Consider the following 7500-nt stretch of genomic DNA (forward strand, 5'->3'; position numbering starts at 1 on the left):
GACACTTAGAATATTTTTGAAGCAGTACAAATCAGTAACCACGACACTTAGAATATTTTTGAAGCAGTACAAATCAGTAACCACGACACTTAGAATATTTTTGAAGCAGTACAAATCAGTAACCAGCGACACTTAGAATATTTTTGAAGCAGTACAAATCAGTAACCAGCGACACTTAGAATATTTTTGAAGCAGTACAAATCAGTAACCACTGACACTTAGAATATTTTTGAAGCAGTACAAATCAGTAACCAGCGACACTTAGAATATTTTTGAAGCAGTACAAATCAGTAACCAGCGACACTTAGAATATTTTTGGAGCAGTACAAATCAGTAACCAGCGACACTTAGAATATTTTTGAAGCAGTACAAATCAGTAACCACTGACACTTAGAATATTTTTGAAGCAGTACAAATCAGTAACCACGACACTTAGAATATTTTGAAGCAGTACAAATCAGTAACCACTGACACTTAGAATATTTTTGAAGCAGTACAAATCAGTAACCACTGACACTTAGAATATTTTTGAAGCAGTACAAATCAGTAACCAGCGACACTTAGAATATTTTTGGAGCAGTACAAATCAGTAACCACTGACACTTAGAATATTTTTGAGTCAGTACAAATCAGTAACCAGCGACACTTAGAATATTTTTCAGTCAGTACAAATCAGTAACCAGCGACACTTAGAATATTTTTGAGTCAGTACAAATCAGTAACCAGTGACACTTAGAATATTTTTGGAGCAGTACAAATCAGTAACCAGCGACACTTAGAATATTTTTGAAGCAGTACAAATCAGTAACCAAGTGCATTTTTGAATTGGTTACTGATTTCTCCGTTGAAGTTGGGGCTGCGGTTGGCTTCAGTTAGTGGTGGGGGCTTAATTTTCGCCGAGGGGAGCGTGTCCCGGTAGTGTCTCCGAGGAAGTGGTACCTATTGAAGGGGGTGTTTCTGAATTTGGGCCCTTTTTGAGTGGCATTGCCGGATGGGTTTTGTGTTGAAGGCTTCCAAATCGGGTAGCTCAGCCGGATTTGACCCGGCGGTTCTACCGACTGTCACGCCTTCGAGGGGGGACTGTTGTCTAAGTTCAGGCCGAATTTGGTGAATTTCCTAAGTCGGGAAGTGGTCCCAACGGGTTTGGGAGTGAACCTAACTGCTCATACCAACTTTGAGGCTTTGGGGCCGGGTAGCACAGTCGGATTTGACCCGGCGGTTCTGCCGAATGCCTGGCCTTCGAGGGGGGCCTGCCCTCTGAGTTCAGGCCGAATTTGGTGATTTTCCTAAGTCGGGAAGTGGTCCAAACGGGGATGGGAGTGAACCTGACAGCTCATACCGACTTTGGGGCTTCCAAGCCGGGTAGCTCAACCGGATTTGATCCGGCGGTTCTAGCGACTGCCACGGCTTCGAGGGGGGACTGTTGTCTAAGTTCAGGCCGAATTTGGTGAATTTCCCGAGTCGGGAAGTGGTCCAAACGGGGATGGGAGTGAACCTGACAGCTCTTACCGACATTGAGGCTTCGGGGCCGGGTAGCTCAGTCGGATTTGACCCGGCGATTCTGCCGACTTCCACGCCTTCGAGCGGGGACTCTCCTCTAAGTTCAGGCCGAATTTGGTGAATTTCCTAAGTCGGGAAGTGGTCCAAACGGGGATGGGAGTGAACCTAACTGCTCATACCAACTTTGAGGCTTTGGGGCCGGGTAGCACAGTCGGATTTGACCCGGCGGTTCTGCCGAATGCCTGGCCTTCGAGGGGGGCCTGCCCTCTGAGTTCAGGCCGAATTTGGTGATTTTCCTAAGTCGGGAAGTGGTCCAAACGGGGATGGGAGTGAACCTGACAGCTCATACCGACTTTGGGGCTTCCAAGCCGGGTAGCTCAACCGGATTTGATCCGGCGGTTCTAGCGACTGCCACGGCTTCGAGGGGGGACTGTTGTCTAAGTTCAGGCCGAATTTGGTGAATTTCCCGAGTCGGGAAGTGGTCCAAACGGGGATGGGAGTGAACCTGACAGCTCTTACCGACATTGAGGCTTCGGGGCCGGGTAGCTCAGTCGGATTTGACCCGGCGATTCTGCCGACTTCCACGCCTTCGAGCGGGGACTCTCCTCTAAGTTCAGGCCGAATTTGGTGAATTTCCTAAGTCGGGAAGTGGTCCAAACGGGGATGGGAGTGAACCTGACAGCTCTTACCGACTTTGGGGCTTCCAAGCCGGGTAGCTCAACCGGATTTGATCCGGCGGTTCTAGCGACTGTCACGCCTTCGAGGGGGGACTGTTGTATAAGTTCAGGCCGAATTTGGTGAATTTCCCGAGTCGGGAAGTGGTCCAAACGGGGATGGGAGTGAACCTGACAGCTCTTACCGACTTTGGGGCTTCCAAGCCGGGTAGCTCAACCGGATTTGATCCGGCGGTTCTGCCGACTGTCACGCCTTCGAGGGGGGACTGTTGTATAAGTTCAGGCCGAATTTGGTGAATTTCCCGAGTCGGGAAGTGGTCCAAACGGGGATGGGAGTGAACCTGACAGCTCTTACCGACTTTGAGGCTTCGGGGCCGGGTAGCTCAGCCGGATTTGATCCGGCGGTTCTGCCGACTGTCACGCCTTCGAGGGGGGACTGTCCTCTGAGTTCAGGCCGAATTTGGTGAATTTCCCGAGTCGGGAAGTGGTCCAAACGGGGATGGGAGTGAACCTGACAGCTCATACCGACTTTGAGGCTTCCAAGCCGGGTAGCTCAGCCGGTTTTGACCCGGCGATTCTGCCGACTTCCACGCCTTCGAGGGGGGACTGCCCTCTGAGTTCAGGCCGAATTTGGTGCATTTCCCGAGTCGGGAAGTGGTCTCTGTCACAACGGGGGCAAGTGTCTGAAGAGGTAAAGTGAGTAACCAGCACAGCTTAGGGAAGGGTTCCAAAGTTCTCAACAATGTGAATTCGGTTACCAGGAAAGCTTAGGAAAGTTGCCTGACTGTCCCAAACGAATGAACTGCAAAACTTAGGGAACATGCCCGAAGATGCTTAAAAGTGTGAAATCAGTAAGCAGGAAAGCATAGGAAAGTGCCTGAAAGTGCTAAATGAGTAACATGAAAAACGTAGAAAAATGCCCGAAAATGTTTAAAAGTGTGAACTCAGTAACCAGCAAAACTTAGTAAAACGTTGGAAAAGCAGAAATGAGTAACCAGAAAAACTTAGAAAAATGTTTGAAAATGAGAAATGAGTAACCAGAAAAACTTAGAAAAATGTTTGAAAATGAGAAATGAGTAACCAAGAAAACTTAGAAAAATGCCCAAAAAGAAGAAATCAGTAACCAGAAAAACTTAGAAAAATGTTTGAAAATGAGAAATGAGTAACCAGAAAAACTTAGAAAAATGTTTGAAAATGAGAAATGAGTAACCAAGAAAACTTAGAAAAATGCCCAAAAAGAAGAAATCAGTAACCAGAAAAACTTAGAAAAATGTTTGAAAATGAGAAATGAGTAACCAAGAAAACTTAGAAAAATGTTTGAAAATGAGAAATGAGTAACCAAGAAAACTTAGAAAAATGCCCAAAAAGAAGAAATCAGTAACCAGAAAAACTTAGAAAAATGTTTGAAAATGAGAAATGAGTAACCAAGAAAACTTAGAAAAATGCCCAAAAAGAAGAAATCAGTAACCAGAAAAACTTAGAAAAATGTTTGAAAATGAGAAATGAGTAACCAGAAAAACTTAGAAAAATGTTTGAAAATGAGAAATGAGTAACCAAGAAAACTTAGAAAAATGCCCAAAAAGAAGAAATCAGTAACCAGAAAAACTTAGAAAAATGTTTGAAAATGAGAAATGAGTAACCAAGAAAACTTAGAAAAATGTTTGAAAATGAGAAATGAGTAACCAAGAAAACTTAGAAAAATGCCCAAAAAGAAGAAATCAGTAACCAGAAAAACTTAGAAAAATGTTTGAAAATGAGAAATGAGTAACCAAGAAAACTTAGAAAAATGCCCAAAAAGAAGAAATCAGTAACCAGAAAAACTTAGAAAAATGTTTGAAAATGAGAAATGAGTAACCAGAAAAACTTAGAAAAATGTTTGAAAATGAGAAATGAGTAACCAAGAAAACTTAGAAAAATGCCCAAAAAGAAGAAATCAGTAACCAGAAAAACTTAGAAAAATGTTTGAAAATGAGAAATGAGTAACCAAGAAAACTTAGAAAAATGCCCGAAAAGAAGAAATCAGTAACCAGAAAAACTTAGAAAAATTTTCGGCCAAGTGTGAAAAATATTCTAAGTGTCAGCGGAGGAAAATGCCGAAGCATCGGGAAAGATTCAAAAACTCATGCCGAACATGAGTTCCGAAGTGCCGGAGGAACTGGGCGAATTGAGCCCGGCGGTTGGCCAGATGTCGTTTTGAGTCTGCAGCCCGAAAACTTTAACTTTGTCTGCCGCGGAAGTCTGGACCGGGAAAAATCCAAACGGTTTTGCCGGGTTCGAGTTCCAGAGCGAAGCAGTCGAATTTGAAATTCAGACCCATTCAGTGCCACTTGACATTGTGACACAGTGAGGTTGGCGGGGTACCCGGAGATTTCTGGGAACACGATTTTTAGAACAAAATGGCGGCGCGGGACCACTTTGAAAGGCATCCGAAAAACGGTTCCGCGGGCAGAGCACTTGAATGACAGGCCTGTGTGCATGCCCAAGAGCTCTCGGAAGTCTAATTTTTGACACTTTGTCAAATTTTCGACAGACTTACCCAACTCTTGCTGCCTGTTCTAAGAATCAGTCAGAGGCCTGTGCGGCGGTCTCTTGACACTTTGGAGGGCGGGCAAACCCCACGTTGACTCCGGCCGTCCCTCCAAAAGGCACTTGCTATTGGGGGAAAGGATTGCAAGTAGCCTGGTTCCCGTGGGAGCGGCCAGGAAGGGTGCAGGCTGGCCCTTGCCTGAGCATTCCCAAAACCCTCTTCCGCTGAGAGCAGACCTCGCACGCCGCACTACCGGCTCTGGGAGTGGTTGGCCGCTATTGTACATAGTCCGGTCCTTCCTCTGCCACCCGGCAAGTGCGATGGCTCTGCCGCCCTGCGGTGCTCGTCACCCAGGTTTGGGGAACACGATACTTAGAACATGTTGGCGGCTCGGGACCTGCAGGCGAAAGGGGCCCCGTGGTGCTGAGCACATCGACCTCGGGTCTCAGTGCAAGCCGGAGAGTTCGCGGAAGTCTTAAAAGATTTTGACATCTGCTCAAATCTTTGACAGGCTTGCCTGACTCTTTCCGTCCGTTCTAAGAATCAGTCGGAGGCCGGGGCGGGGACGGTCTCTTGACACACGGAGGGTTGGCTTCCCTCCTCAGGCGTTTGTGTCGAAAATGAAGGCGAGAGATGCAAGCGTCCTGGTTCCCCTGGGTGCTGCCAGCAAGGGTGCAGGCTGACCCTTGCCTGAGCACTCCCAAAAGCCTCTTAGGCTGAGAGCAGGCGCCGCACTACCGGCTCTGGGAGTCGTTGGCCGCTATTGTACATAGTCCGGTCCTTCCTCTGCCACCCGGCAAGTGCGATGGCTCTGCCTCCCTGCGGTGCCCGTCACCCAGGTTTGGAGAACACGATACTTAGAACATGTTGGCGGCTCGGGACCTGCAGGCGAAAGGGGCCCCGTGGTGCTGAGCACATCGACCTCGCGTCTCAGTGCAAGCCGGAGAGTTCGCGGAAGTCTTAACAGGCTTGCCTGACTCTTTCCGTCCGTTCTAAGAATCAGTCGGAGGCCGGGGCGGGGACGGTCTCTTGACACACGGAGGGTTGGCTTCCCTCCTCAGGCGTTTGTGTCGAAAATGAAGGCGAGAGATGCAAGCGTCCTGGTTCCCCTGGGTGCTGCCAGCAAGGGTGCAGGCTGACCCTTGCCTGAGCACTCCCAGAAGCCTCTTAGGCTGAGAGCAGACGCCGCACTACCGGCTCTGGGAGTCGTTGGCCGCTATTGTACATAGTCCGGTCCTTCCTCTGCCACCCGGCAAGTGCGATGGCTCTGCCTCCCTGCGGTGCCCGTCACCCAGGTTTGGAGAACACGATACTAAGAACATGTTGGCGGCTCGGGACCTGCAGGCGAAAGGGGCCCCGTGGTGCTTAGCACATCGACCTCGCGTCTCAGTGCAAGCGGGAGAGTTCGCGGAAGTCTAAAGCTTTTGACATTCGCTCAAAGCTTTGACAGGCTTGCCCGACTCTTTCCGTCCGTTCTAAGAATCAGTCAGAGGCTGGTGGGGAGGTCTCTTGACGCAAGGGGAGGGGTGGCGTCCCTCCTCAGGCGCTTGTGTCGAAAATGAAGGCGAGAGATGCAAGCGTCCTGGTTCCCCTGGGTGCTGCCAGCAAGGGTGCAGGCTGACCCTTGCCTGAGCACTCCCAGAAGCCTCTTAGGCTGAGAGCAGACGCCGCACAACCGGCTCTGGGAGTCGTTGGCCGCTATTGTACATAGTCCGGTCCTTCCTCTGCCACCCGGCAAGTGCGATGGCTCTGCCTCCCTGCGGTGCCCGTCACCCAGGATTGGAGAACACGATACTAAGAACATGTTGGCGGCTCGGGACCTGCAGGCGAAAGGGGCCCCGTGGTGCTTAGCACATCGACCTCGCGTCTCAGTGCAAGCCGGAGAGTTCGCGGAAGTCTAAAGCTTTTGACATTCGCTCAAAGCTTTGACAGGCTTGCCCGACTCTTTCCGTCCGTTCTAAGAATCAGTCAGAGGCCGGTGGGGAGGTCTCTTGACGCAAAGGGGAGGGGTGGCGTCCCTCCTCAGGCGCTTGTGTCGAAAAATGAAGGCGAGAGACGCGAGCGGCCTGGTTGCTTTGGGTGCTGCCAGGAAGGATGTGGTCTGACCCTTGCCTGAGCACATCCAAAAGCATGTGATGTTGAGAGCAGACCTCGAGCCCCGCACAACCGGCTCTGGGAGTCGTTGGCCGCTATTGTACATAGTCCGGTCCTTCCTCTGCCACCCGGCAAGTGCGATGGCTCTGTCGCCCTGTGGTGCCCGTCACCCAGGTTTGGGGAACACGATACTAAGAACATGTTGGCGGCTCGGGACCTGCAGGCGAAAGGGGCCCCGTGGTGCTGAGCACATCGACCTCGGGTCTCAGTGCAAGCCAGAGAGTTCGCGGAAGTCTAAAGCTTTTGACATACGCTCAAATCTTTGACAGGCTTGCCCGACTCTTTCCGTCCGTTCTAAGAATCAGTCAGAGGCCGGTGGGGAGGTCTCTTGACGCAAGGGGAGGGGTGGCGTCCCTCCTCAGGCGCTTGTGTCGAAAAATGAAGGCGAGAGACACGAGCGGCCTGGTTGCTTTGGGTGCTGCCAGGAAGGATGTGGTCTGACCCTTGCCTGAGCACTCACAGAAGCATGTGACGTTGAGAGCAGACCTCGAGCCCCGCACGACCGGCTCTGGGAGTGGTTGGCCGCTATGGTACATAGTCCGGTCCTTCCTCTGCCACCCGGCAAGTGCGATGGCTCTGCCGCCCTGTGGTGCCCGTCACCCAGGTTTGGGGAACACGATACTAAGAACATGTTGGCGGCTCGGG

The sequence above is a fragment of the Hemiscyllium ocellatum genome, unplaced genomic scaffold, assembly GCF_020745735.1.
Source record: "Hemiscyllium ocellatum isolate sHemOce1 unplaced genomic scaffold, sHemOce1.pat.X.cur. scaffold_2696_pat_ctg1, whole genome shotgun sequence".
NCBI classification, from domain to species: Eukaryota; Metazoa; Chordata; class Chondrichthyes; order Orectolobiformes; family Hemiscylliidae; genus Hemiscyllium; species Hemiscyllium ocellatum.